At 39.7% G+C, this 25,450-nt stretch overlaps 1 non-coding gene and 1 pseudogene across 1 annotated transcript; one reads left to right on the top strand and one right to left on the bottom strand.

The window, feature by feature from the left end:
* Positions 1-8,674: 8,674 nt before the first annotated feature.
* Positions 8,675-9,055, bottom strand: LOC119056098 (40S ribosomal protein S24-like; annotated as a pseudogene).
* Positions 9,056-13,979: 4,924 nt separating this feature from the next.
* LOC128625889 (U6 spliceosomal RNA) lies at positions 13,980-14,082 on the top strand. Its single transcript, XR_008389752.1, has one exon. It is a non-coding gene; the product is annotated as a U6 spliceosomal RNA (small nuclear RNA).
* The last annotated feature ends 11,368 nt before the right edge of the window (positions 14,083-25,450 follow it).

Below are 25,450 nucleotides of genomic sequence, written 5' to 3'. Positions count from 1 at the left end.
GACAAAACAACAATGTGGCCATCAAAAAGCTTGTAAAGTCACACACAACCATGCTGATGTCTTGATTTCAGATTTCTCAGCCTCCAGAACTATTAGAATAAATTTCTGTTTTTTATAAGACAAAAAATGAAAAGCTTGTAAAGATGATTCCCCAGCCCCTGCCTTATTTTTCTTCAAGATCACTCTGAAAAAAAATGTTTTAGAAGCAGGAGATTGGAGGTGTGGAGGTGAAAGTCTCCTCTTCAGAAAATCAATGCAGATTTAGGTTGCATAAGGAGATGTTGATTTAGAAACTGCTGCTCTGAAAACGGCTTGCTTTTTCAGTAGTTGGACCTAGGACCATTTAAAACATATATTGCAGAGTATGTTTGGCTTCAATTTGTCCTTGGAAGATATGGGGCCCCAGTAAAGAGGAGTCACAGAGCAGTCAGAGGCTGTAAGTCACGGATGCCACGGAGCAGTGCCCTTGTGAGCTCAGGCTCTGGGACAGAAAGACCAGGTACATCCAGTGCTTCTGGCACTGAAGCTCATCCAAGAACTTCATTCCTCCAGGTCTTGTATCCTCATTAGTAAGATGTAGATTAGCAGTAGAACTACTCCTCGCCCTGGCCAATGCAGCTTCGTTGGTTGGAGGGTCGATTCCTGGCCAGGGCACGTGCCTAGGTTGCCGGTTTGCTGCCCACTCTGGGCATGTGTGCTCCCTGGTCCAGGCACTACCGGAGGCAACCAGTCGCTGCTTCTGTCTCACGTTGATCTTTCCCACTCTCCTTCTCTCTAACAGCAATGAAAAAATGACCTCAGGTGAGGATAAAAAAAAGAAAAAAGAAAAAAGGAGAATATTTCTGTGGTGGCCAGGAGGAACAAATGCCATAGCTCCATACCCTAAATGGAATACGTGTTACCTGGCCAAGTTAGGTTCTAGGGAAATGTTAGCTGCTTTTGCTAGGGAAACAAACAGTTTGCATTTGAAAATACTTCTAATTTTTACATATACTTATCATTTACCTTTTATGAAATTGAAACAATGAAAAATGAGAAAATTTATCTGGACCCTATTTCTTGCCTTTAATGAGCCTCCAAACTAATCAGGAAAATGATATGGGGATAGGAAACGATTAAGAGGGATAGAGAGAGAATTTGATGACACTCAAACAAGCTATGGTGACTGGGAGAGGGGAGAGGATGGGAGCAGGGACTACTCAGAGAGATGAAAAGCAGGGGCAGTGGGGAGGGCTTCCAGGAGGAATACACTGGGCTCTGACGGGCCTGGGGCACATGGATTGGAGAAGGGGATGAGCTGCACAGCAATGAAATCATACCAGAGCTGCCCTTGAACTACCCTGGTAATCTGGTAGGCAAATTTTACTCGGGAGTGCCTCTGGTGAGCATGTGGTGGCTTGTCTTTATGGCAGCCTGTGGATTACATTCTTAATGGCTCTTGGACAAGATACTCATTCTTTCATGTTTGTTGAGTATATCATAGATGCCAGATACTGGAGTTGTAGATATGAACAAGACAAACTATGCCCTGGTCTTTATAGAGCTCATATTCTACTGGTGGAGATATAAAATAAGCACATAAATATATGATATCATATAATTAGGGATTAAGTGGGGCAAGGAGTGGAGGAGGATGGCAGGTGGCTATTTTGCTTGGCATGACTGAGGTCTGTTTGAGGGTGTGACCTGTGAGCACAGGCCTGATGAGTATTTCGGACGAAGGGAACAAGAGGTGCGAAGGCTCCAACATGGAGCTGCGTTTCCCCCTTGGGAAGGAGGTCTATGCAGCTGGAACAGAGCGAACATGACTGTTTGAGCACTGTGTACTGATTTCATCCACAGCACGCCAGTTACATCTCCCCAGATGACACACTAATGAGCGAAGTGGAGCTCAGAATCATGGACCACAACTCCCAAAGTAAGTTAACGAACAGAGCTGAAGGGCATACCATGGTGCAGCTGGCATTTGCAAGCTGATGAACTCATTTCTCTGAGGCCGACTTAAGATGAGTCTGCTTGCTTAGGCTATAGTTTAAACTGTGGCCTTGAATCGAATTACTTTCCATCTTTCTACTTGTGTGATGATGATTGTTCAATAGAATGAATCTGTTCAGTGAAAATCCATGAAACAGGTACATTTCTGGAGAGGAGTAAATGAGTACACTGTGCGGTGGAACCGTCGTCTTGGGGCTGCCCCTGACTGATACCGTGTTACTGTCTCACACCGATAATTCAAGTGACGGTGTGATGTTGCGTCTGTTAACCTGAAGTCTCAAACTAAATCTGTCAAAAGTTTTCTTTTTTTTTTTTTTCAAACTGGCTAAAATGTTTACTGGCAGGAGAAAAAAATGCCACAGTAGCAATATGTTAAGAAACCTTTGTTTCAACATGAAGAAGGGGTAGCTATATTTAATAATTTCTGCCACCAGTCTGGTATTCCAATTTTCATCTGCCCATTTTCTTAAACTGTGCTGATAAAATGTAGACATCTAACATGCAAACAGTAACACTTCAATCTCCTCACTGGAGGAAGAGATAATTATTGATATGTATGTGTAAATGGTATGTTCTTCGGCTTCTTGATTCCTTAACCTTTCCATGGAAAAGACTCTTGGGACATTATTGAGCAAAAAGTGGTTTTTCCTTCCAGATGGATTTGTTGGCTGGGGTAATATTTTTAGTTATGCCAATAAAATGAAAGGCAGACAGAAAATCAGGCCACCGCAGAAGTGGTTAGTGTGGGACTGTTACCAAGGCAGAAATGAGGCCAAGGGGATGACAAATGTGTGCCTCTCACCCACTCCATCAGCTGAAGCCTGACCTGGATCCTCTTTTCCATCTGAGCTCCAAGCAAGCTGCCATTTTTCACAGCAGCACTTAATAGTGGACATTAACTTAGCCCTCCCCGAAAGGGCCGGCCTGCGGGCTACACTCAGTGCTTCTCCGAACTGTAATCACTTGCTCACTCGGTAATTTTATCAAATAGCATGCACCTTTTCCAGCCACTTATTGCCCAATTAAGTCAAGTTCTCACTGAGGGGGTCCAGCTGGCTTCAAGTTATCTTTGATGAATTGATTGAAGACATTCTGCAATCTATGAACCCAGTTTAATGACCTAGGTGATAATACTTGTAATTCTTCTCAGTCAGGGGAATTTGCCACAGCTGTTGTCGGCCAATCCAGGGTCTGATACACTGAAGTACCAGAAAAGCATCAATCCGCCCTCAGAGCTCCACAGCCTGGCTGCGTTGTGAAAACAAAAATGTAAAATTCACTCAGCATTGCCAAGGGTAGACAATCTGGGTGTTTTTATTTGATTCCATTGTAAATGTTTTGTTTAAAGTACAACTAGGGAAGACCACATTACTGACAATACTTCATCGGGAATGGTGAAAGGCAAATAAATGCTCACTCAACACCACTGCGGAAAACAGCATGTCAAATGTTTGAGACAGAAAAAGCAAGTGCTGCTTTAAGGTGGGAACACAATATTTTCTAAAATATGGGATGGGGCTCCAAGGACAAAAGTCATTATTTTTGTACGAAGTGTTTCATGGAAGTCACAAATAGGAAGAGTTGGTGCCCACCCCCTGGATTCATGGCTCTTGAAGTGATAATGAAGATGTGCCACACAGTGACAGAGGCCTTCTGTGTATCTCCAAACACTTTTTTGCACAGTGACATATTTTTACAAAGTAATCATTAAATAATTTGCTAGCTTTCTTTCCTATTTGTGCTTTCGTTCCCTGAACCACTGAAATGTTAATTCTCCTCCCTGTGAAGCAAATGCTGTAAATAACACTCGGGAGGTTTTTCTGGGTGTTGCAAATTCATGATACTTAGGAATACTCTCTATCCTACAGTGGGTCTGTGAAGTTTATGTTTACAAACTGAAAAGCTGGTTTTGATTTCCGTATGAAAAGTGGCAGCTGTGATATTAATTTACGTTGTGCTGAGCAGCCGCCGTCACTCTCCTTCTGGAGAGTGGGGTCCTTTCCCTGAGAGGTGTGGCTGAGCTTGGCTTTGGGGATGTGTGACTTGCTGAGAAAGTCTGGTGCTTCCGATGAGATTTTAAATTCTTTCCAAAGGTGTAGGGAAAACTACAAACTAGAAAGAATGTATTTTCAAGTGGAGGGTAGGCTTTGGTGGGAAAACTTGACCATGGCTATACTTTAAATTTAAGGGTCCAAGTTTAACCAAAACAGAAAGCAGAAAACAAGGAGTGATACTTTACTTTCATTTTTCTAACCAGGAAAAGACAAAGTCAGGAGGAGCCTCTGGGATATGGCATAAAACAAACTTTTTCTCTGAGAAGGGAACATCTGACGATTCAAAGAACTCTTTTCTGCAGTTTCTTTTTTTTTGCTTCTACGTCAGGTGTCCTCAACCCCCGGCCGCAGACAGGTACAGGGCCGAGGCCTGTTAGGAACAGGTACAGGGCCATGGCCTGGTGGGAAGCAAAACTCACCTGATCACCCCTCCTGTTTCCACCCCAACCCCCATTCACAGGGAGGTAGGGGTAGGGGAGGGGGTGACGCTCACCTGAGCTCTGGCTCTTGTTTCTGCCCCCCTTCTTCCTCCCTAGTCCCTTTGCAAAAGGTTGGGGACCACTAGCTGCCCTAAGTGACCAATTTTGTTAATGGGCTAATGGTTAACAGTTTGGCTAACCTAACATGTCCTAATTACTGTAGATGAAAAGTGTTATCTAAGAGGAATTAACAACAGCTAACAGCAAACACTTGTCACATGTCAAACTCCGTTTCTAAGAACTCCACATGGGTTAAAACTCAGTTAATCCTTACAACAACTTATAAGGTCAATGCTATTTTTGCCCTCGTTTTACAAATGAGGATATGGAAGAACAGAGAGGTCAAATAACTTATTCAAAGTCACACAGCTAGAAAGTGCCAGAGCCAGAGTTTGAGCCAAGTAGTCTGGATGTAATAACTTAATGTGCTTGATTGACTACACACTGTCTCTCTAATTTAAAAAAAATTTATTTATTGATTTTAGAGAGAGAGGAAGGGAAAGTAAAACATTGAACTGTTTTTCCACTTATTAAATATATTCTTTGGTTGGTGCTTAAATGTACTCTGACCAGGGATCAAGCCCACAACCTTGGTTTATCAGGACAATGCTCCAACCAACTGAGCCCCCTGGCCAGGGCCCTGTTCTGCCTTCCTTTAGGTACAAAGCTTCAAGTTGTCTCTGTTTTAACTTCCCAGCCCGAGGCCCATGTTATCTCCACAGGGAAATCAATACAGGAGAGCAAAAGAACAACTGATGTCCCAGTAAATGGAAACCTCAACTGTTCTAAGTGCTCATCTTCAGGAAGTCTTACCCCAGACCTATTATTTGGGGTCTGTCAATCCTCCCAAGACCTCAAAGCACCTCACAAATTTACCTGAGACCCCAGTACATTAGCAAAGTGTCCTTAAATGTAGATGTTCAGCTCCTTTTTTTCCTCACAGATCAACACAAAAAAGTGAAATGTCAGGTTGATCTTAAATTTGTTCTCTTGGGTCTTAGCCTGATTTCTCCTTCAAGCTTATTTTATCTCCTTGAAATATGAATGCACATGTTTTTTTCTATACATACTCAGATCATCATTGGGGACAAAAAGTCTCTTGTTTAAGCACAGTGTTGTTGGAAAAAATTAGCTATTGTAAAAAATTAGGTCGTTATGGATATGAAAATTTGGGGTAGCGATGGAGATATAGGAGGGAGGAAAAGTTAAATATCATATGAGAGTTACCTGTATCTTTATCCGAACTTTGCAGATGAGGAAACCAATGCTAAGGCCATGTACCAACTTTTATATTTTACTGCTTAGGGCATCTCTTTTGAGAAATAAAATTGTAAGAAATATGAAGTTATTTTTATTGAGCATGTATCTATTTTATTTTAAAATGTACATGATTTCTGTTAAAGCTTCCTAGGTTACCACCTCTTATTACTCTATAGCACTCTATACTATCCTTCTTAGCATTTATCACAATTTTAATTAACTAATGTGTGCATAATTGCTTATTTAACTTTGATTTCCCTAAACAGAAATTGCCATGAGGATAATGAATGTAACTGTAGTTTGCACAATATCCCCAGTGTATCTGGCATATAGTAGGTGCTCATATAGATATTGAATAATATAAATGAATGACTAAATGAAATAGTTTTTGTTATTTACTAAGAGTAAAACAAGGTTTTGTTTTGAAGTAATACGCTTTATTTTTAGAGCAATTGTAGGTTCACAGTGACATGGAATGGCAAGTATCGAGTCCTCGCATAGCTCCTGTCCCCACCCTCCACCCCACCCCTCCACCACACACAGATCCCTCACTATAGACTAGAACAGTGGTTCTAACTAAAGCAGCTCTGCTTAGTTTCCTGGTCTAGTTAATGTGGAATGTAATCACTGGAGAACAACAAAGCTGCTTAAAACGACAAGGCCCCCCAAATAGTGACTTAAATATGGCAGCAGTTTGTTTCTCTCTCAAGGAACAGTCTGGCTGATACAGGCTGGAGGGGTCACTCTGCTCCACACAGCGGGGACAAACCTGCAATCCCAACAGACTTCCAAGCTGCTCAGGTTGTCACCATTTCCAGCTGGTAGGGAGGGTGAGGAGCAAACATCCAGCGCAGGAAGCCCTTCTTAAGTTGGTACTGACGTGAGTTGCACACATCCCATTACATCCCATTACACCCCATTACCCTCCGCTTCGGACCTGCGGTCACTGCTCCTGCCGAGCATGCTGGGGAATGCTGTTAGTGAGATGGCCGTGTGATCAGAAATACGGAAAAGGTGGATTTTGAAGGACAACTAGTAGTGTGAAACACTCACGGGTGAGAAATGTTTGTTAAAATAGACAGTCTGATGAACTTGAAGTAAGAGGAACCAAAGCCATAAAGCTCTAATCTTAAAATATCGCAATAGGCCCTTCCCACGATACGAAACCACCTTATTCATTGGTAACAGGAATTTTAAACATGGAAGAAAGGAGATGTATTATATAACAAGAGGAAGCTGGGCTAAGGAGTGGAATAATGAAAGGAACTAGCTTTTTGCTTATCACGTATTTTCTGAATCATACCTTTCCGTTTTCAGTGAAGAAATGCTATACTAGGCATCCTCTAAGTAGAAATCAGTGACCTTTGCCCTGGCTGGTGTAGCTCAGTGGATTGAGCATGGGCCTGTGAGGCAGGGGGTCTCCAGTTCTATTCCCAGTCAGGGCACATGCCTGGGTTGCAGGCCGGATCCCCAGTAGGGGACACATGGGAAGCAACCACACATTTATGTTTCTCTCCCACTCTTTCTCTTTCCCTTCCCTTCTCTCTAAAAATATATTAAAAAAAAGAGAAATCAGTGACCTCAATCTCTTGGTATTCTTACTCTTGGAAGCCCCCTCCCCTTGAGTGTGGGCTAGACTTACTGAATTGCTTCTAACAAATAGAATATGGCCAAAGAGATAGGATGTCACTTACCAGACTAGGTTACAAAAGGACTGTGGCTTCCAGATTGGGACACCTCTCTTGCTCTCACTCATTTGCTCTGAGGAAAGCCAGCCCCTAAACTGAGATCTATCCTATGGACAGGTCCATGTGCCAAGGACCTTTGGGCAACAGCTGAGAGAAACTGATGTCTCCGTCCAATAGTTTGTGAAGAACTGAATCCTACCAATGACCAGATGCACAAGATTGGAAGCAGATCCCCAGAGAGTCTTCATATGAGACCACAGCCCTGGTCCAGAGTTTAATGCAACCTCATGAGACATTTTGAGCCACAGGCCCCCTGCTAAGTTGCACCAGGGTTCCTGACCCACAGAGACTGTAACATCATAAATGTTTATGGGTTTAAGCCACTAAGTTTAGGGGTAACTACATAACTAATACAAATAGATGAATAACTAATCCAGCTCTGCATGACTAATACAGATGTCAATCACTGTAAATAGTTTCTAATTTTCCTATAATTCTCTGGTAGTAATTTTGTGTAATGAGCATCTTTAAGTGGTCTAATTAACCAAGACTACAATTTAACCTACTGGTTTCCAAAGTCTGATCTTGGAACTCTCGGGGTCCCCAAGTCTCTTCCAGGAGAATCCTTAAAGTCCAACTGCTTTTGTAATGCTGGTGGAGTGCTCTTTGTCTGCTCCACTCCTATTCTCTCCTGAGTGTCCAACGAAATTCCTACAGACGACATAACATGGGGCACTGTTTCTGCTCCAACAATTCATGGACTGTATGCTTCTGTAACCTTATGTTTTCTAGAATTTTCTAAGATAGAGTCAGGGGTATAAACATGCCCCTGAACATTAATTTTTAAAATTAACTCAGCTGTTTGAAGTACTCCTGTGCTCTAAGTTATCTTCAATTATACCTGGTATAATCTTTGAAATCTCAATATTGTCCAATGATTTGTTATTTTGAAATCCCAAAATTTGCCTTGCATCTGTTCCGAAATGCAATGAAAAGTACACGTGTATTTTTGTTTTGCAGTGATACTTCAAAATTTTCTCAGTTTAAATTTTTAATACTGTTAAGTGTTGGACAGATATAATCCCCATAAACAAGATATCCTTGCATTGTCAATCATTTTTTACATAGAAGTTCTTAGTTTATTACATTTTTGGTGAAAATTCTGCACAACCCCACCGATAAAGTCACTGAAGAACCTTTACTCCTTCTCTTGGCCAGCACTGGCCTTTGCGGCCCCCCTGCCTTTCTTCATTCTGTTCTTGTGCTCCTGGCATTTTTTTAAGTTCTCATACAAGCCATGGCTTGCAAGTCTACACTTGGGTTCATTTTTCTTCGCATAATCCAAGGAATCGTAAGTCATGCCAGAGCCAGTTTTCTTGCCACCATCAAAATGGGTTCTGAATCCAAACACAAAGATGACATTTGGTATGGTCTTATTCATTTAGGCTAGTTTTTCTTGAATTTCTGTCTTAGGTACTGTTACCTTCCCTAGGTGAAAGACATTAATGACTATTTCTTTCTGCCTAAGTAGTTTGTTGGTCATGAACTTCCTGGTCTGGATGGTTACGGCGTTGTTCATGATGGTGCCTGATCTTCAAGCACCAATCACTTTGAAGAGAGTAAAGGGGTTATGACACCAAAAAGTTTGGGGATTGCTGATTCAACCCATCAAAGGGTATATTCAATCCATCAATAAGTATGATTAAACCCCTACATGGGTTCAGCATTGTGCTATGTACTATGAGTGACACAAAAATATGAACATAACCTTTTCCCTTAAGTTGCTTAAAATCTAACTGCAGAGGTAAGACTGGTTTGTTGTCTGAGGTACAGACTGTAAAGCTAAATGTTGCAGTAGAGACCACAAATGCAATAGGAGGATATGGAGGAGGGAGTTTGGGGTGGGGAGAGTAACTGGGGAGTGATTCATGCTAGGAGAAAGGCATTTCAGAGCTTCTAGTGAGAGCCTCCATGACCATGAAGAGAGAACAGTGGGCATGTGTATCGCCAAGGGCGTGGGGAAAGCAAAGCCAAGTCTCCAGCAGCTCTCAGCCGTGCATTGCTATGCTGTGATTTGGGGAACTGCTGTGGAGGCTCTGTCTGCCAAGTGCTTTCCACTCCAGGGAGCAACCTCATAGACACATCTCCGACCCACACTTCCCACAAGCAGGAAACTTGGAATCTTGCATCCTGGAAAACTCAACTTCATCGTACTGAAATCCATACCCAGAATTTTAAAGATGCCACTAATGTGTGTATGTTAGGCCCAAGATGTTTTCCTATTTGGGGGTACTTCAGCACTTATTTTGGTGAAAATAAGAAAACATTATTTTCCTGCTTTGGGCAAAAGATACCACTGCTTGTGTTTGATCAGTAGGAATGAGAAAACTTGTACTCTAGTCCTCTGTGTAAAGGTGTGGGATCTTCTAGGGACTTCAGTGATCTGACCACCAACTTTACTGTTCATTAAAGGGAGGCGTTTCCCCCCCACATCTTACATGTAATTAGAGTGATCATACCATAGAATGCATCTGAAAGTGCACCAGAAACTGTAAAGGCCCACTGAAGTTCACAATCGCAGTAATCTCAGTGAGAAAGCTACCATATGCAGAGTGCTTCATGCTAAGCATTGTGATGAGCACTTTCCTCCCATTATCTTGATTACTGTTAAGTACATCTGACCTTATTAAACTGTAACACAGTATGGAGAACTTTGCTATGGTTACTAAATTCATGGTACCCAGAACCGAATGCCATAACAGTAAATTCTTTTTAAAAAAAGGCAAAAATATAATCAAGAAACAAGAGTTCCTGTTTACTGAAGACTTCCTTAATTCTTGGACTCTGGGGAGCAGAAAGGAGAGTTTGTCCTAGGGGAGGTCTATCTGTGCCCTTCTTTAATAAGGGGAGGGTGTCCAGGGTTTAGGTTGTCCTTAAATTACAGCAAAAACTCCCTTAGTGGAGAGGCAACATTTTTTGTCAGAAACTTTATAACCAGAGGGGTTCATTCTAGATTACAGAAAAGGGAGTGTAATGACATTAAAAAGCAATAAATCTTGTCCAAGAGCTTCAAAGACCCTCCCAACAAAAAAAGATTATCTGGAAGACTTGGTACAGAAAGAGGGGAGGTGAAGAGACCAAACCTGGACCCTTCAGGCAAAGAAGGCATGTGACGTGGGTTCAGGCCCAGATAGACTCAGGCAGACCTCCACAGAGACCTCCACAGAGAGAAGAGAACTTTCTGGCAGGACCGGCCTTGGGGCTCTGCAGGTCACAAACATACACAGACAAATACATGTATTAAAGAACCTACAGGCACCTCCTTCACCAGGGAGTAGTGATCGGCATTGACACCAGTGCCCCACTCTCCTTGTTACAGAACAGGGCCAAAGGGGGTCAATTATTGGCCCACCCACTAGGTTCAATTGTCCATCTCCATAGGAAAGATGTCTCTCAATGTCAAATTTGTGAAAAGGAAAGGAAATGTTTATTTAATGCTATACAGACTTAAAGTAGCGACCTAATGTCTTCATTAACATATCAAAGTCCTTTTTGGATACCCTCAGAGGCCCACAGTGCTCCCTTCTCCCCCAGTCCTAATTCCAGGTACTATAACTCTGGAAAAGAAGCAAAGGTCCATGTTTCAGGCTGCTGGCACCATCAGCTGTGTCACGGTCCAGGAAGGGTCTCCAATTAATCTAAAGCCATGTGGCACCTTCTCATGGCCTACTGGCAAGAATTCTTTCACCCTCCTTCCAGGCAAAGTCTCTCCTGCTTCCCAGGCCATGTGGCCAAAGGGAGCATCCCAAAGCTGCAGGGATCCCCACTTTGGCAAAGCTGCGTGGTTCTCAATCCCAGTGGCTGCCATGTCTGGGTTTAAATCCCCACGCCAATCTTCCTCTGTACCCCCATTTCCGACTCCTCCCACAATCAGTTAGACCTGCCAGCATTTCTGTATTATTACAAGTTTACTAGGCTGCCATCGTGAGTCTGGGCAGGTGTGGCCCCATGTCATGGAGCCAATCTTGTCCAAACTCTCATGCAGGTGCTGTTACCTGGGGGACCTGCCCCCAGTTACATCTTGGGAAGAAGTCCCTTTCCATCCCAATGGCTCAGAGCATGGCCACAGCTATTTAACATATCTATGCAGCCAGTTAAAGGTTATAGACATGTTAAATGACCATGCCATGGATTAGTTGCAAGGCTGTTGCTGTACAAAACAGCCCTGCATGTTCCTGTTCCATGTGTCCCTTCCCCCAACTCACTCCTGTGGGAAGAGGGGGTGAGGACATCTTATATGTCTTTCTAATATTTCCTAGACACCTTGAGTTCTGCACCCCATTCCAAATCCCTATTTGGGGCCCCCCTCTTGGCTGCACCCAGTAACATCCTGACACTTTTTGAGACCCAGGAAGTGCCTCTCTTCCTCTCTTGCCCTTTGTCCCTTAAGTAGTCTGAAGTCAGGAGTGTTTGTGGATTGTGCCACATTCTATGAAGGAGACCACAGTGCCCTGGAGGGTGGAAGGATTTGACTGGCAGGAGTCCTTTGGTGAAAGAAAAGACCAATTAACTTGTCAAATCTTTCCTCTCAGGTGTGTGAATGCTATAGATTTTTGCATAATAAAGTACCATTCCCCAGTAGCCATAAGCATCCACCTCCTTACATCTCTTTCTGTTCCATCTTGGTTCCTCAGGTACTCAGGAATTGCTACAGTATTCACTACAGTTGCATGGAACAGAAAAGGAAAATTTTGCAACAATTCATCTCATTCGTAAAATGATGTTAGTGTAAACATAGCTTCTAGGAGGCATAATACTATTCTTTGCATTAGTAAGTAGATGAAACTCCGAATGCTAAAATTGCGAATAATTTTACTGTTATCAAAATGTTTAATAAGATGTAATTAAACTTTTCAAAAACTAACACTAAAATTTAGCCTTAAATAATTTATTTATTTAGCTTTAAACAATCTAAAATTCACTGAGGGCAACCTCTAAGATATGATGGTGGCAATGTGGCTGATAAACAGAAAGTTACCATAGAGAATATTGGCCAAAAATCTAAAAATACTCCAGTGTTTATCATATGCAGCGCACATATGAATTTGTTACTAGGAGATACGAAGTCAACCATTTTGACAGCAATTCAAAGATCATATACTGTATTTTCTGTATCTTCCCAAAGACGAAATACCCTGACAAAACAAAGTGGTGACTTTAAAATCACCTGCGGATGCGTGTGAGGTGGGACTGCTGCCTGAGTCTGTTAGTGCAGTTGGGTTGAATCTGGGTGAGATGTGAAGATGCACCATGGGAGTTAAAGGGAACAGCAGAAGGATCTCAAATAAAATATGAGGCATGAGACTCCGGAGAAAATTAATTTAGAATTCATGCTATCCATAGTTATTTGATATTAACTTTTGCTTATTACTAATATTACTTAAAATTAACAAAAAATTTTAAAAGTTCCAAGTTTGCCTGTTTCACTTTTAAAGGACTAAAAAATACCTTTAAAAAATGTTACAATCATTGTTTTTTCTAAATAAAAATAAACTGCAATATATCTGTTGACAATATACAATAAAAGTAATACTCCAGTAAAATATAAGGACATTAAAGCAAGGAAATGACAATGTTTACCTATCAAACAGATCATTTATGTACAAATAATTCCCAATAGTTTCTAATTTTAATGGAAGCCATGTTTTTGGCCATCATATCAGAGTATAGCTTTAATTGGAGAGAAATTTGAATAAATTAAACAATGTCCTGCTAATTTTGGTTTTCTGTATAATAACCAAATATTGGAAAATTTGAAATAGAAATGTAAGAAATATTTTCTATATCTAGATGGTTCCTTAAGTGATATTCTTTTAGCCCTGACTGATGTGGCTCATGGGTTGGGCATCGTCTCACAAAGTGGAAGTTCACCTGTTCAATTCCCAGTTGTGGGTTTGGTCCCCAGTTAGGGTGGGAATAAGAGGCAACCAATTGATGTTTCCCTCCCTCTATTTCTCTCTCCTTTCCCCTTTCTCTAAAATAAGTTAGATAAATAAATTAATTTAATTGTCATAATCATGTTAAAATAACAATGCATTTGAGTCCTTGCTGGTGTGGCTCAGTGGATTGAGTGCTGGCCTGTGAAAAAAACGGGTTGCTGGTTTGATTCCCAGTCAGAGCACATGCCTGGGTTGTAGGTCAGGTCCCCAGTGTGGGGCACACCAGGGGCAACCACACATTGATTTTCTCTTCCCTCTCTTTCTCCCTCCCTTCCCCTCTCTCTAAAGATAAATAAAATCTTTTTAAAAGATTTAAAACAAGGATTTGATATTAAAATAGTCTATAGTATTTTTCAATAAAATGATATTTTGTCACATGTGACCTCACGAGTTTAAATATATGTAAATTTGTGTATAATGTTCATTGCAAAATTTAATTGTTAGTTTAATAACTTTTTGATGATTTCAGTTGCTCCTGCTATGTAAAAGGGATATTTCTCATGCTTGCTTCCGCAGCACACATACTAAAATCGGAACAATACAGAAAAGATTAGCATGGCCCCTGTGCAAGGATGACATGCAAATCTGTGAAGCATTCCATATAAAATAAAATTTTAAAAAATAAAAAATAAAATAGTCCTGTCTGGTGTAGCTCAGTGGATTGAGTGCGGGCCTGCAAAGCAAAGAATCGCGGTTCGATTCCCAGTCAGGGCACATGCCTGGGTTGCAGGCCAGTTCCCAGCAGGGACCAGTTCCCAGCAGGGGACGCACGGGAAGCAACCACACATTGATACTTCTCTTCCTTTCTCCTTCCCTTCCTCTCTAAAGATAAATAAATAAAATTTAAAAAAAAAGAATTTTAACCAAAAAAGAGGGATATTTCTCCAAATTGAAATGAATTTTAAAAACTAAATATATGTATATAAATATACATGTGTATATATAAACCACAATGACCTAATAAATATTGATTAATTTGTTATTAATGCAATAGAGCACATATGAAAATATTAAGTTATACCAATGTAATTAGTGATTTTGCTAAAATGAAGGTAAGACAAATTAATTTTATATAATAAACATATAATTGTTAATGAATTATGTATCATTTATTCAAGTATCACTGGCTTATCAACATGCACAATAATAATTCAATCATCTTCGATATTTTGCCATCAGCCATATAAAAAACAGTTTTGCTCATATTTTCTCAAGTTTGCCATTATAAATAACTATCGAAGCAGGAAAATAAAGCATATTTTATTTAACAGTTTAGCTTATTCATAACATCTAAATACTTAGAAATATGACTTATTGGCCTCCATCTGTTCTCTTGCCTTGGCCACAGGAACATTAAAAGTGGGCTGCTGTCAGAGGGGAGGTGGATATCAGCCCTGGGCCCGGCCACCCCCAAGTCACGCTGAAGGAAGAAACCAGAGAGGCCCTCAGGTGCAGTTGTGGGGGCCAAGTGAGGATTTCACATGCCTTCCCCTTTCCCATACTCAGCAGGAGGCACACACACACTCCTCCCCACACTCTCATTGATGTCCAACAATCTTTAACAAAAGGATAAACCTCTACAGTAACATTTAAAAATGCAAATGCATGATTAAGCTGACACCTTAACATGAATGACTTTTAGTTGGTGTATTTGTCTTCCAATTCATCCATCCTTTGGCTGAATCACTCATAAATGGAGAGTGCACTGCTTATTTCACTATGGGGCAGTCTGCATCCAGTTGGTGATGTTTAATTTAGCAAGTAAGGAAGGGTGAATTGAGGAATTGAGACAAGTCTTAAAACACAAGAAGGATTTTCATAAGAGGTTATATTAGCTCTGCATACATTGACCTAGTGGGTGGTTTTTCAGGCTGTGCTCAAGGGTGCTCAGTTGGGGGCTGAAATCCAGCTCTTGCTCTGCTCACCAAGCCATATGCCCTGATACCAGGCAGAGTCGGCCAAAGGGACAGCCTTTCCCTCATTCTCACAAAGCTGTTCTGTGGCCTAGCTGGGGCCTTACTTGCATGACTCCAGAGAACAGAATTAGGTCAAAGGGTGAAAGTTATATAGATGCTGACTTGTGGTTAGTATAGGGAAAAGATGTTTTATAAACTTGATGTCATTTAATTTTCATAACAACCCTAAAAAAGTAGCTATAATTATTGCCCTCACCTTATAGGAAAAAACCATAAACAATGACAAAAAAACAACCTGAGGCTGATAAGCAAGTTGTTCAATGTTTATATATAGCAAACATAGGATGCAAAGCCAGGCTTTTCTGAATAAAAACCACCTGTGCTCACTCTACTGTACACTATACTATGCTTTCCATCAATTTTGGCAATTCTGTGATGAAATGGGCTGTCTCTGAAGCCATCAATTCCATATCTCTTTAAGTGTTTAAGAACAAGTTGAGTGTCAGTTCATCAGATATGTTATAAAAGGGACTCACATACCCAGAGTAGTAGAAACAGGTGATGCCTGCACATTCCATCTGGACTGTGATGCATACACAGCCCAGATACAGTCAGGACAAGGCAAGCCACTCTGTGCACCTCAGGTATGAAGGGTTTCAATGCAGGATATTAGAGGCATACCCGCCCACTGAAAGAGTTAAGGAACCAAGATTAGGGAAGCCACCAAACATGATCTCAGGCTGCCACACCAAAGCAGGCAAGTCACTAGAGTGCGAATTTTAAGAATTTCTGGAAAGCTCCTGCCCTGTATCTCAGTTTGTAGCACCAGTTGAGGTAATTGTTTAGAACCTCACATCTACTCAGGCTTCTGACTGTAACTGCATCCTGAGAATTCTGGCCCCTACTGTGCAGCTGTTCAATTCTCACAGGAATTTCTCCTATTGGAAGAGATGCTAAGTCTGACCAGGACCATAGGGTTGGGGGACTGTGAGAAAGGTAGTTCCTGGCTAGAATAGGGTGATGGTGAGCTTGAGTTGACAACAGACATGCCAGTAAATGATGTAACAGGTGTGTCCAACCCGTGGCCCTGCAGGCCGCAGGCAGCCCAAGGATGGCTTTGAATGCGGCCCAACACAACAAGATACTTTTGTTTTCATTAGTGTTTGTGTATTTAGTGTGTGCCCAGGACAACTCTTCTTCTTCCAGTGTGGCCCAGAGATGATAAAAGTTAGAACACCCGTATTTATGATGTATACTTACTAATTTCCAGGTTTCTTCTTATTTTATAGCAATATGGGAATTTAAAAAGCAGGAAGTTATGAGGCCCCTTCAAGAGCTTTGTCACTATGTGAAGATACAGCACAGAGAGGGGAGGCTGAAGCTATGGTAAATTTTCACATGTCATCAATTTGCCTAAGATTTGAGCCTCTTCAAATGGGCTGGACCTAGGAAAATCAGGTAGCTGCAAAAAATAGCCTGCTCCTCAGACTTTAGAAGAATTAGTGTTCACACTAAAGATTATGTTCATAGGAAATGTATTATGAGTGATGAATTTTAAGAGGCTATTTTTATGTATATTGAATTTAATTGAGTAGAACCTAGACATCATTTGGTCCCAGATACCCCAAACCACCTCTCATTTCTGGAAACATGGGAATTTTTGACAGTATGGCTGGGGGGTTGTGGGTGGTAACAGCATATCTTCTGCTGAGAATCCTGGCAAACCATTGACAAGGAGGAATAGTGGCAAGTAGGCTAGTGATAGTGGATTTGCAGAGCTACCTCTTAAGAGTTCAAGACCTACCAATATTGCCCAACGTGCTAGTTGAAAACAGCCCTATTTTACTGCAACAGTCAGAGAGGGAAGGTTAAAGGACTAAGTGAAATTACAAGCAAGGTAAAAGCAGAGTCAAAACTGGAATTCAAGTGTCTTGATACTCAGCCTAAGATGTTTTCTATGAGTATTCTCCACCTCATATTCTATCATACCTACCAACCTATCTATCTTACCATTCTTCCCTCTATCCACCCCTCATCTTTCTATAGCCATCTAATCATCTAGTTATGTAATCTCCCTTCATCCATCCAAGTACATACATGAGACTCTGTGAACATATGAGAAGGCATCTATTTCCCTTTCTAGAGTTAATGGAAGAAAGAGAGTAGAAAACAGGGGAGCTATTGATATTTGTTGGTTTATTTTGGTTCCTACCTCAGTAAAGAAAAAGATTTTCATCTATAACACAGCATCATAACAATAGCAGGACCTATGAATTTTTCCAACATGTAATTCCAGGCTGATGACAATGTATTTGAAAAACAGCCTAGTGTGCTGCAATATTAAAACAGTAGGCCACTATGGCTATAATATACCAGCTATTGATAATGAGATTACAGGCTCCTGTCTCGTAGTATTCTCTCTTTGGTGTCCCAGCACTCAATTTTGTAGCTGGGGGACACCCGCTGCTAAGGTAAGGGGAGGGTTTTAGTTAGTGTGAGCAAGTCTTTTGCTTACACTTGGCGTGAAATTTCTTGCAGTTTTGTAGGTAGCAGTCATGTCACATCGACTTCTATCACCTTAGGAAACAAATCCTTAAAATAACTTGTTCAACGTTAGAAAATCATGTCCCTACTTACATATCTGAATCTAATCATGGTATTTATGAATATAGTTTGTTTATTGTAGGGAAAGAGATATTCTCTTCTGCCAAGCCTTAGGGGAACAGTAATCAAATTCATTACTTACTAAACATATGGCTTACATCTGAAATACTTTGTCTGAATTTGAGGGCTGGATGTTAATAGGCACAGTGACAGAGTATATTCATAGGCTGACCTGATTAATAAGAGTAATAAAATAAAATAGTAATAAAATATAAAATAAAGATGAAAGTAAATAAAATAATTTATGGAGTATTATGCTAAGTATGTCACATAAGTTGTTAATTTTAGCCCTCACAATCATTTAGTTTTTGTCATATAGTGAAGTCATAAAACAAGCCCTGATGCCAGAAGGTGAGCTTTTACCCACTTACTGTGCAGTGAGGACCCTGAGAACCGTCCTAGATGAGAAACTGTGGAAGAACTGACAGTGCCTGTGCTGGTGAAGGAAAGAGCAGGAAGTAGTGGAGACAAGCTACTGGAGGGAAATTTCACCTCAATAAAAAAAAGGTGCTCCCATCCTTAGAACTGAGCATTCAAACAAGAGGTGAAAGACCCTTTTTTAATGACTTGGTAAAAGATTTCAACTCTAAGACATGTTGAATCTATTATATAAGTAAAACAAAAAAATAATCAAATTGTTTTCATTTCTACTTATTATTAGAAAAACAAAAGTGAAAGTCTCCAAAAATTAAAATAATAAAATAAGTCTTGACATTTCTATGATTTTTCTTAAAATTTGACTCCATAGTAAATGCCAGGTGTAGGTCCACCTTCTCAAAACATGTTCACTGTATTTTTGTTACTTGATCTTTGGAACTATGTAATCCTTAGGTCTGAGATTTAGATTCTTGCTTTCCAGATATTGTTGTAAGGATTAAATGAATTAATGGATGTGGAAAGCTTTGTAATGTTTGTATACCATACAGATATGAGGGATCAATGAACAGAAATAAAATATATTTTTAGTTTCCTTAATTTTTTTCTATATAGTGATACCAGTTACCCTTTAAAGCTACTGAACCAACCAAACATCTATCTGGTAAATACAGACATATAAATATATCTAAGGCTTATATATTTTCATGGGCTCAACCAATATTTACATTACAGATGGCACCTATGAGCATCAGTTATGCACTAGGTCTATAGAAATTATCAGTATATGATTCTGCTGTTTAGGACTACCATACAAATAAATAATTAGAATTTAGTAAAATTATGCTGATAGAGATATGGTGTTAACAAAAATGAAACAAATAACACGTTTAAAAGGTATGAGATTGGATTTACTGACTTTCTTATTGTTTAGATAAGCACCAGTAGTTATATAAATTCATGTGATCTACAAAATTTGTATACATCTCTACATTGGCACATCATGAAACATTTAGCATACTGGTAAAAATCCTGAACTAAGGTTTTGTGTATTCACATTTTTGCATTGCTTTATTGTCATCCATGGCTAAACTTGTGAGCAGGAGAAAATCTTTGCAGATAAAGTTTTGTAGCACAGAAGTTCTGCACTAAACGATATCTTTGGTCAAGCCTTTGACTTAGCTTTGACTTTGAGATGGGCTATGATGTCAATAAAGGAGAAAGAAGCCATGGTCCTAAGAGGTTGAAACACTCGATCCCAATTTAGTCAGTAAGACGAGCTTGGAGAACAATTATACGCTAATATTAGAAAGTTATTTTTATGACCCAGGCAAAATGAGTGACTTTCATCCTTTGATTTTGCTATGACTTTGACTTCAGTCCTGTCCTTCCTACTGCCTGAAACACTCTTCCCTCTCCCCCTTTCTTTCTTTCTTTTTCTCTAGCCCATTTCTGTGCTATCTGTGCCTTAGACACACCTTTCTCCAGGAAGCCTTCCCCAACCCTTCATACCATCCCCAGGCTGGGTTAGGTGGCTCTCCTCATGTTTCCTTGGCCTTCTGCACTTTCATGGCTATTATATTTCACAATTCCCTTGAAATTCATTTACTTTCTTCTCTCTTTTCTCTGGTCTACATTTAGAACCTTCCTTTTATTGTCCATGATTGTATCTTCAAGGGATACAACAGGGTCTGGTACACTTGTGACATGAATATGTAAGCTTCAATAATTTTTTCTAATGTGAAAACAGGATCCCATTAAATTAATGACTTTTCCAAGACCTCGGAAGGTTAGTGTAATCCTCCCAAATTAGGTTGTGTATGGGTCATTTCAACACTACTGTTTCTCTATTTACTCTAGGAGAACCATATAGACCATGCTGGAATTGTTGCCATTTCTGAACAGAGAGAGAAGAACCATTGAGGTTTAACTGTATGACTAAATGAAGTGTGTGATGACGGTTGATGAGTTATACTTTGTGTAATCGAAAGCATTTCTTAGACATTTGTATTTGGATTGCCCAGTAGGATAGGATTTATTAAAAACTAAGCTAGAAAATACTCCATGAGTAAGTAGGTAGGTGAGGAAAGTAAGGCTACCTTCCAGGGCCAGGAACAAAAGAGATGGTCACATCTTTAAGTGACAGTGTTGGTAGTTAATAAATGCAGGTCTCAAGCCTTAAAATGTGGGACATGGAAAGGGCAGATCATAAAAGTCTTTTGTGCAGTGTGAAAAAAATAATTGTTCAATAACTAAAAATGATATATGGAATGTAGCTACAAAATTTATCCTTTGATTTATTTTTTCCTTTGATTTATCTATTAAAGTGCTTTCTTTGTTTTTTTAGATATGGATTAAACATTTGCAATTTTTAAAAAAATTTTATTTAGTTATTTTTCAAGTACAGTTTTTTGTCTATTTCTCCCATCCCAGCCCCCCTGCCCCGTGCTCCCCACCTCCCTGCAATTATTTTTAACCACCATAAAAATAACCATAAAAATATAAACCAACTTCAGAGTTCTATACCCTCTTGCCTAGAAAACTACTACAACAGTAGTGAAGTAAAATTGTCATTTCTTTTCTCCAAAATCACAAAATTTTCACACATAGGAGAAGAACTACTGTAACTTTAGCAACTATAACTTGGATTGAAACCAACACCAATGTGTGTGGGGGGGGTGTATTCCAATAGTTACTAACCCATCTGTGAAATATCTAAAGTCTCTCTTACAAATCTCTTCTCAGGACAATTTGTAATGTAGTAAATAGAGAAAAACATCAACATCTATATTTGCAATTTCTCATTATAATTTATCCCAAGTATATGAAGCTTTATTCTATCTGTACACTATAATAAAAAACAGGCAAACTACAGGCAAATGCAAAGGGGCTGAATTAACGTATCTCTCCATCTATCACTCCACATGCTGAAGAATAACCAGCAGCTGATCATTCATCTGCCACTTTCTTTATGAGCAAAGTAAAAAGAGATAACTCACCTCTCAAATGAAGACACATTTTCTGAGAAATCAATAGTCATGCATTATACTGGTCTATGTGTATGTGAATGAATGTCTTAGAATATATATCTATATTTCTACCTGTCTATTAAATTTCAGATACCTTACCGTCCCCATCACCACCAGCTCCACTATTTTCTTACATGAAAAGATTTGGGATAGCAGTTCTTAAATATTAGCAGGTATAAAATTTGTGAGGATCTACAAACTTGACTGCTATCAAATAATTGATAATAATTTGTGAATTGAACTACCAGTCCACTACCACATATACTTACAATTCCAAGAAAGAGACAAAGGAGGAGGAAGCCAAAGTAGAAACAAATGGAGAAAGAAATACCTGCTTATACAATGAAAACATGAACATATGTTTATAACCATGCATGTGCAAATTCACAAATGAAAGGCCTTCAAAATAATAATGAAATATTTAAGTAAATGAAAAATGTATTGCAAATTAAATCTCCAGAAAAAGATAATTGTACTATTGTATTAAGGGGGGCACTTTAGTCCATTTTTCCACTTAGAATGTGGTTTGTTCATATCAAGGGGCACCAACACATTTACAGGGCATCTATTAACTTGCATTTTAATAAATTTTAAAAATCCATATTAAAAAATTGAAAGCTGACAAATTTGATTTAACAGGATCCAGAACTCCAGGCAAACCCGTGTCCTTTGAACTCAGCCTAGAGGACGGCTGCTGTCAGGGGGCACGGCAGCCATGGCGGATGGTCAGTATATGCTTGAGTACCATGTCGGGCTCAGCGAGGATGTTCCCCTCTTAGAAATTACATTGTTAGGTATGAGTGACGAAGCTTGAGCAACCCCTTCAAATCCATAAAGATATTTGGAGGAACTGAAGCACCCTTATCATAAAATCAGGATTTCTAAAACAGAGAAGCTAGAGCACATGTATCGTCTTGCTGAGTAATCAGATAAAACTGATTACACAACTTTCTAACAATAAATTCCTTCTGCATTTGCTGAGTGAGCATGCAGGGAAGGAAAGAAGCTCATCTTTAGAACCACTCTTTTATCTATCAGAATTTTCTGTGGAGGTTTTAAAAGCATTTGTTTCCACTTCCTCCCCTTAATGCTCTTTCTGAACAGATCTTGAGAAGCCCTTGAAATGGAGAACTTACACTTAAACCCACACTTAGCTAGGATCCATTTCTTGACAATGACAAAAGGAAAAAAATCATTCCAAAGTTCCTTGTCACTATCTAAGCAAATACCCTATCTATCATAGGAATCGTGGCTCCTGGGTAACAGATTAGGCACATCAATAAAACACAGTAACCACAGTTTGAAACAAATGCCCTAATATGTATAAGGTCAGAGGTTGACCAAGGTCATGTGGAACCCAAAGCATATTTATCACTGGCCAAGCTTCAAACTGAGTTTTAAATTTTGTCAGACATGAAAAACTGCTACCAGATGGTGTCAAGATAATTCCTCTCTGTTAAAAACACACAGTTAGGTATAGTCAAGAGTAAAAATCAAATAATTAGTCCAAACACCAGTACACACCTGGCACCATTCCTCCTGCAAGTTAGGAGATGGTACATTATTACCATCTCTGTCTCTAATCAATTAAGAAAATCCACACAACTACTACACAGTAGCTCACTAACACAGTTAGCAAATGATGATTTTCTGGAGCCATAGCTTATCCCAAACCAATAGGAAGGGACAGCATATTATTTCAAATTGTAATCCTATTTCCAACAGAAAGTGAGAATTAGAGGTCCACTCCTGGCCACCCCACCTCCAGCCTGTAACCCCCTTAGTTTAGGCCTGGCCAGTTTGCTCAGTTGGTTGGAGCATTCCATACATCAAAATGTTGTGGGTTTGATTCCCAGTCAGGGCACATACCTAGGTTTTGGGCAGGTCAGGTCACATAAAGGAGGCAACCTAACAGTGTTTCTCTTTCTTCCCCCCCCCCATCAATAAACATATCCTCAGGTGAGAATTTCAAAAAGTTAATTTATATGGTGAGATTGTCAGTCTCTGTTGTATAAAAGAGCCCCCTCAGATTATTACAGATTCCCATACCACGTGGCTTAAATTCCATTCTTTGGTTAATCTAAAAGTTCAGTGAAAATGTTTGGAAGCTCCTTAGATGTTCGAAACCAAATGTAACTGGATCACAAGGTAAAAAGAAGAAGGCATAAAGCAGGTTTAAGGAGGGTATAAAAACACCCAGATCGGTCAAATAAACTAGAAAAGATGTATACATTAGAAAACACAAGGAAGTATGTTATTACTATTTCATAATATGTTTACTTTAAATGTTTTTAAAATATAAATTATTACATTTAATGATAAAAGTATTTGTTTAATTCTAGTCTGCTGTGGCATTTCACTGGGTAAAATGGGGGTCTGGGATCTAGAATCGTGAATTTTCTAGCTGTTAAGATGAAAACCTCATTCTCTTTTAAAGTGTGGGTCTGAGGGGAACAGACAAATCCTGGCAATGGTCGTGTGGAGATGCAGAATATCACAAAGTGCTGAAGGAAATTCTGTTTGAATCATTCTGGCTACCCAGAATCTCTGAACAGGGTTCCTTTTCCCCCATGAGTTCTGCTCACTGCTCTGTCAAAGTGAGAGCATCATGTAATTTTAATTACCAACCTTACTGCTGAGCAAAGTTTTCATGCTAGGAAGTGGCCAAATTATGGGACTTCTGGCATTTGGTTTCATTTCCTAGAAAATCATCACTTTGGATAGGGTTATATTCCCCCCGCACCTCAATGGAGCACAATAAAGATTTTATTCTATGCTCCAATAATTATTGGCAAGGACATGAGGCCTTCCTCCATCACCAAGCAGGAGACAGCACGTGAAGAGGATCCCAGGAGTGGGGGAGAGGGGGTAAAGTGAGATCACAACTGGCAGCAAGAAAACCAGCCAGTCTTTGAAAACAAAGATTGTAAATGTCTACTGTTTTTAAAACTTATTATTTTTGGCAGGGTTGCATATGTTCTCTGTGCTCATTCCACGAATCTGGCTGATTATTATTCCAATCACCAGAGGAAGAGAGAGTCACATTAATTTGTAGTAATTAATAGCACTGATGCATTTGACAGCGCATGTTAACAAGCCTCTTTGATTGTTTGGATCTCTAACTGCGGCCCTTCTTGTTTGCATCACCTCCAAGGAATTCATAATATCAAAGCTTAACGGTATCTGATACTTGTCAAAATGCAATTTATAAAAGTTTAATTCTTTTATTGATTTAGTTTGGTTTTGATGCCTGCAGAGTCAGCTCCCTTGACAGAACTTAGCGGATTCAAATGCTTGTCACCAGCTCGGCCTCCTTTTTGCAGGAAACAATTGCCATAGGCCAAGCCAACAGGCATGGTTTAATTGCCATTAATTAAAAGCATAAATCTCTTTTTTCTTCAGTTGCTCTGCTCTTAAAGGGGGCTGCACATACCTCTCTTTTCCTGTGTTTGTCAGAACACCTTCTGGCAAGCAAAGTTAACCCATTCCATCTTTCTAAGCACTTTCTGGGATAATCTTTTGAAGCATTGCTCTTATGATCTGATGTGAAATGCATGCGGTTCGCTGATATTTAACAAACTGGATTTCTTCTTTATTGCAGTATAATGAGGTCAAATGAATCCCTCCATGGGTTGTATACATGCTTAAATGGTTTTTGCATCAAATTCTTTTTGACAGCAAATAAAACAGCAGCCAAACAAAAACATCAGCTACTTAATATTAGAAGGGGAGGGGGCTTGGATGAGAATGAGCTTTTAAAACAAAAACACATACATACTTTTTAATATTAGGTGTAAGTAACCTTCCAACAAAATAAATCTGCCTGCTCATTTTCAGATTGGAAGCAATTAATGCAATTCTTGGGATAAAGAAACATGCTGCGCTTAACAGAACCCAAATGATTATACAGTAAATATTATTCCAGCTCCGTTTACATTTTAGTATTATCATTAAGTCCATTTCACTTAGGAGGAACCTAGTGATGTTGTGA

The sequence above is a fragment of the Artibeus jamaicensis genome, unplaced genomic scaffold, assembly GCF_021234435.1.
Source record: "Artibeus jamaicensis isolate MK-2021 breed Jamaican fruit bat unplaced genomic scaffold, CSHL_Jam_final scaffold_1019, whole genome shotgun sequence".
NCBI classification, from domain to species: Eukaryota; Metazoa; Chordata; class Mammalia; order Chiroptera; family Phyllostomidae; genus Artibeus; species Artibeus jamaicensis.
This window is presented reverse-complemented; position numbering and strand designations above follow the sequence as displayed.